Source organism: Parus major, chromosome 11 (genome assembly GCF_001522545.3).
Source record: "Parus major isolate Abel chromosome 11, Parus_major1.1, whole genome shotgun sequence".
Taxonomy (NCBI): domain Eukaryota; kingdom Metazoa; phylum Chordata; class Aves; order Passeriformes; family Paridae; genus Parus; species Parus major.
In genome coordinates, this window is record NC_031780.1 from 1,364,923 (window position 1) to 1,370,940 (window position 6,018).

The window sequence follows — 6,018 nt, forward strand, 5'->3', positions numbered from 1 at the left end:
CGAGGGATGCTGGGTTCCCAGGGATGCAGGGATGCTGGATTTCCAGGGATGCTGGGATTCTGGGTTCCCAGGGATGCAGGAGGATCCTGGGTTCCCAGGGATTTTGGGTTCCCAAGGATGCTGGGGCTGTGCTCATTGCAGAACTGCCCTTTGGCCACCCCTAATGGCCACGAGCCCTGCTTGCCACACGATCCCGGTGGGGATGGGGCGGGGGGTGCAGCCTCGAGAGGTGCAGCAGGTCAGGGCTGCCACCCCAGGATCCAGCACGGACAGGGGAGAGCCCGGCTGGACTCGCTGGGGCAGCAGAAGCGGCAGGAGACGGACACACAGACACACAGATGGCCGCTCTCCTGGAGAGCCGGGCCCGTAATCCTCCCCATGGGTCCCATTATCATCCCTATCTGGTGAAAAAACTCTCATCCTGGATGTGTCTAATCCTAATCACTCCCTATCGCCCAGGAGCACTTCAGACGGGCCAGACGGACAGACGAGGCCTCTCCTGGCCGGAATATCTGCGCAGGCAGCCCCCGGGGGGACGGCAGGGGGGGACAGGCCACCCCTTCGCTCCTAATCCCTCGGCGAGCCCTTCATTTAAAAGGGGATTTGCTGTTTATTCCCTCCACAGGCTCCACGATCATCACCGGGGTCAACATCTGAGCTGGGAGAGCCTCGTTAAAACAGAAGAGTGGGGTGTCAATTGGGGGGCAATGGCTGGGGGCTGGGAAATGCTCTGGATGGTTTCCAAACCCCAGAGCATCCCCTGGGCTCAGTGCCTGCCACGAAAGGCTCGGCTCTCCGTGGCTGGGGATGCTCCCAGAAATCCTTTGACCTTCCCAAAACATCCAGAGGTGGTGAAATCCACCCTGGGGGAGGGTGGCTGTGACACCAACCCCTCCCCCAGGCATCTCCTTGGTGTGGGGCTGAGATTTGGGCATCGCACGACCCCTCTTTGGCTTTTAATTCCCCCTTCTCTGCTCCCACGCCCACATTTATGGCAGGGATGGGCGTGGGTCAGGAAGATCATCACTTGGGGGGGGTCTCCTTCTGCCCACCCAGCCCTGGGGGGTGCCTGGGGCTGCTGGGGGGATGGGGATTAAATCCAGAAGGGAAAATATCCTGCAGCAGGTGCAGCTTGCGACAGGTCTGAACGGCTGCCAGCCGGCTCGGAAATCCCAACCACATCTGTGCTCATCAGTTGGACACCAGATGGGCCCCGGGTTAGGATTTTGGGCTGGGGTTATTTGGGGGGGTTGGGCAAGGCTGGAGGGGGGGCTGGCTGCTCCAGCCCGGGATGCTCACAGCCCGCCTGCATTCCCTCATATTTATTCTGGTATTTTTAGTGGGTTTTATCAGCTGGAGGTCAGGCCCCTCTCGCTATGAGGGGCGGGCTGGGGCCACAGCAGAGCTCACAGCCGGGCACTGCAGCTTTCTGAGCCCTGCCTCTGTCCCCAGCTTGTCCCCACTTCCCCCAGGGACACCCACCCATCTCCTTGCACCCACCAGGCAGGAGCTGCAGGGCCCTGCCTGCATTAAAGGTGCTAAATAATATCAACTCTCATTATTCTTATCCACAGCTGCACATCCAATTCCCCAGTGGATTAGGAGCATCCCAGCACCAAGAGCATCTCGTCTCCATCCTGGTGTCCTCCTGTCCCTGGCATCAGGCTGGCACAGGCATGGCTGGATCCTCCCAGGCTGGTACCTCCAAACTCTCCTTGAGCCAAATTGTGCTGGGGCTAGTCCTGTGCACCCCAGCACTGTGCACCCCAGCACTGTGTACCCCAGCCCTGTGTACCCCAGCCCTGTGCACCCCAGCCCTGTGCACCCCAGCCCTGTGTACCCCAGCTCTGTTCACCCCAGTCCTGTTTACCCCAGCCCTGTGCACCCCAGCCCTGTTCACCCCAGTCCTGTGCACCCCGGTCCTGTTCACCCCAGTCCCGTGGGATGAGGGCTGGAGCTCCGTGCCTGCTCCTGTGGCAGCAGATGCAGCTCTGCACTCCCAGATCCCGGCTATTTTTAGGAGCGTGGCTGTGGCTAAATCTGGTGCCGTGTGGGCTCGAGGCTTCCCGGCCGCGTGGCTGCTGCCCTGTGAGGCTCCTTTGGGTTCTGTGTGACCTCGTGGGAGCATCACGGGCACACTCGGGGCAGCGCCCCTTGGCCAGGATGTGCTGAGAGTGGGACGTGCAGGATGGAAAAACCATCCCGGAGCAGGGATGGCTGCAGCAGGAGAGCAGCTCTGCAGCCCCGAGAGAACGTGGGGGAAAGGGTGGGTGACACCAGCACCCCCTGCCATATTCAACAACTCCTGAGTGTCAGGTGAGAGGGACAAGCCCTGACTCCCAGCACAGGGATGAGCAGCCCGTGAGGATCCCTGGTGGTTTCACGGGGTCTGAGCTACAAGCAGGGCGATGCCACCAGCCAGCCTTTCCTTCCTTCCCCCGGGGCCATCGGGGCACCTCCTCCTGTCTCTCCCTGGGCCCCGTGGCCCAGCCGAGCTGTGAGTCGCTCATGGTTTCTTTGATAAGAGGAGAAAGCTGTTGAATACACAAATGTGGCTGTGAGAAGTGGAGCCAGCAGAGCTTTGCATGCCCAGGAGGAGGAGGAGGATGTGCCTTCTTCCAGTCTGGCCTCTGCCAGCCAGGGCTGAAACAGAATATTGGGAGAGGTTCTTTTTCTTTCCCCTGTGTCTTCCCCCAGTCCTGCTGCTCCTGTGCAGGTACAGACCCAGCCCTGTTCCCTTCCTAATCTCGGTATCTGTCCCCAGCCCTCCCTCCATCCTTAGCCCTGTCACTGCCCCATCCCGATATCTGTTCCCATTTCCATCCCCATCCCTGTCCCATCCCCATTTCCATCTTCATCCCCATTTCCATCCCCATCCCCATTCCCATCCCCATCCCCATCCCATTCCCATCCCCATTTCCATCCTCATCCCCATTTCCATCCCCATCCCCATCCCCATCCCCGTTTCCGTGCCCAAAGCCCGGCGGGTGCCGGCAGAGCCCCGGGGGTGCTCAGGGACGCTGTGCCCGGGGCTCGGAGCCCAACACCCCGTCAGATCCCGGCTGCTCGTCCCCGCGGCTGCCGACGGCCGCTGCTCTCCCCTCTCCCCCTCCCCTCTCTCTCCCTTTCTGAAAATTGATAATTAACCTTTTGTCCGTGGGGCTGTTGTGTTTATTTGGCGCAGGCGGCTGCAGGGCGCTGATATGGAAATCGCAGCCGGCAGCCAGCTCCCGTCCCCCCGCAATCTGCAGCCGCGCACAGCCGCTGGCCAGAGATAAGCAGGTGCTTATTCACAGCCCCGCAGCTGCCGCCGAGGGCAGCCCTACCTGATCACTCCAATCTCAGTGAAAAACTACTTGAGGTTGGGCTCCCGCGATGGAGAGAGGCGATAGGGACGCGCCAGACAGCTCCCCCGGCTCCCGCTTCGCCTCCCCGCGCCGCCTGCCTCCCTCTGCCCGCGTCCTCTCCGCTCCCTCCGTCTCCCTGCTCTGTCTTCCCTCTTATCTCCCTCTCCACATCCCTTTGATTTCTTTTTTTTTTTTCCCTTTTTTTTTTTTTCTTAAAGAATTTGTCTTTGTGTTCCCTGTGAACTCTCGGCAGCTCCCACCATCTCCCTGGCTTGGCCATGGCTCTCCTTCCCATTCCCATTCCCGGCTCCTGCCTTTGCTCCTGCATCCCCATTTCCCTGCGCTGGATGAGGCAGATTTAAGCAGAGGTGTAAAAAGCTCCATCCCAACTCCAGGCTGGGGCCGTGCCCCCATCGCAGCCCCTTTTGGGAGGTGATGGTCTCGCTTTGGTTCCGGCAGCTGCCGCCGATGTTTCACTCGCTGGTTGTTGCTGCCGCTTCCTTTTCCCCCTTGTTCCCCCACCCATCGCTTTCGAATGGAAAGGGGGAGGCAGTGGGGCACTGCAGGCAGTGGGGCACATGGGCACGGGGCATTTCCAGCACTGGGGAAGTGTGCCGTGCCATCCTGTGCCGTGCTGTGCCATCCTGTCCTGTGCCATCCTGTCCTGTGCCATCCTGTGCCATCCTGTGCCATCCTGTGTCATCCTGTCCTGTGCCATCCTGTGCCATCCTGTGTCATCCTGTCCTGTGTCATCCTGTGCCTTCCTGTCCTGTGCCATCCTGTGCCATCCTGTCCCATCCTGTCCTGTGTCATCCTGTGCCATCCTGTGTCATCCTGTGCCATCCTGTGCCGTGCTGCGCCATGCCATGGCGTGTCCCACGGGGCACAGGGCTGGCACAGCCCCGCTTTGTGTGAAGGTGACAAGACCTCGACCGCCCCCCGGGGCTTTCTGACCTCCTTCCCCCAGCTCGCTGTGACCGTGGGGGCGGTGGGAGCCCGTCCTGCTTCTCCTTTAGCAGGGGGAAGTTTGTGCTCGGCAGCAAGAGCAGCTCTGACTCAGAGAGAAACCGGCGGGAGGGGTCACCTGTGACCCCGGGACCCCAGGGGTTCCCCCATGCCAGGGTGGGCCCTGTACCCCCAGGGGGTTTCCCCTCACCGAGCTGGACCCCGCGATCCCAGGGGTTCCCATCCCTCAGTTCAGAACTCCGGATCCCAGGGGTTCCCATCCCTCAGGGGGTCAGATCTCCGGATCTCAGGGGTTCCCATCCCTCAGTTCAGAACTCCGGATCCCGGGGGTTCCCCAGACAGACCCCGGGGGTTCCCTGCACTCCGGGGCAGAGCTCAGGGGTCTCCCCCACGCTGGGGCATTCCCCGGCAGCCCCGGCGCCTGCAGCTGCCCGGGCAGGTGCTCTCCGTTTCCTGGCGGAGAAAACCCTCCCGCGCGGGTGACACGGGGACACGGGGCCGCGGCTGGGTGGGATTTTCCTGGCCGGCTCTGAAACCCTCTTGTTTTGACTCGCTGCCCTGGGACACTCCCCAGAAGTGGCCACTCTCCGTGTCCCGTGGCCGGGGGGCAGCTTGGCAAATCCCCGAGCGATGACACAGCGCCCACCTGGGCCGACCAGAAAGGAAAGGGGAAGAATGCAGAGCCTCAAACACATCTGGAAACCCTGCCAAAAGCCCTGCCAGCCTTCAGCCCACACCCCGGCTGCTGTGCCTGTGCTGGTGGGGCACGGGCAGCTCCAGGGTGGGTAGGATGGAGCTGGGGTGTCCCAGCATTGCTGGGATGCAGGATGTGGGGCCGGGGTGGAACCGTGCTGGGGACAGCTGTGGCATCTCTCCCCAAACACACAGTCAGGAAGGGTCAGGTGTCTGTTTGTAGCTTGTGGCCCTTTCCTCAGCACATCAGCCCCGTGCTGGGGCTTCCCCTCATCTCCCTGCAGCACCCAGAGCGTGCTCGATGTCCCCTGGGGCTGGGGGCTGCACCCACAGGGCAGAGACCCTGCTGGTGACACCCCGCTTTGCCCCCACCACACAGCAAAGAACAGCACCCCCACACCCCGGTACCTTCCTCCCCACTTCCACCTGGCCCTTCCCGGCCCCCCCGAGCCCTGGGCGGGGGGCACAAAGCGGGGAGCCCCGGGTACCATCTGCGGGAGCCCAGGTGGCCGCCGAGACACGCCATCTGCTCAGCCACCTTCGGGGACCGTGCAGGCGCTGCTGTATTTTTAGGACACGTTTCCTCCCTCCCACCTGCAGCCCAGAGCCGCCTTTCGGGTTTCTAACAAGTTGTTTCCCTCTCGCTGACAGCTCTGGGGGAGCCCAAAGGCCGGTGCTGCGGGGCCTGGCCGGGGGGTGCAGGGATGGGTGCACAGGGGGGTCACCCCAAGTCCTGAGAGGGTCGGAGCGATGCTGCAGCTGCAGCAAAGGTGGGAAAACCTCACCCCACAGAGGACCCTGGGCAAAGGGGCTGCAGCAAAGGGGGGGCGAGCCCCGTGTGTGTGCCGGGCTGCCAATGGACACCCGTGCTGTGCCTCGCCATGCTGGGGGTGCAGGATGTGCCAAGGCGCACCGGGACAGCCGGGCCGGGCTGTGCCAAAGCGCACCGGGACAGCCGTGCCGGTCCCGCCGTGCCGTGCCCGTCCTGCCGTGCCACGCTGGCCCCTCGCAG

At 62.6% G+C, this 6,018-nt stretch overlaps 1 long non-coding RNA gene across 1 annotated transcript; it reads right to left on the reverse strand.

Moving 5' to 3' along the window:
• Window positions 1-1,548: 1,548 nt before the first annotated feature.
• LOC117245023 lies at window positions 1,549-4,046 on the reverse strand. The gene is made up of 2 exons (XR_004499152.1): window positions 3,148-4,046; window positions 1,549-2,643 (listed from the first exon to the last, which is right to left on the reverse strand). It is a non-coding gene; the product is annotated as an uncharacterized LOC117245023 (long non-coding RNA).
• Window positions 4,047-6,018: the final 1,972 nt, after the last annotated feature.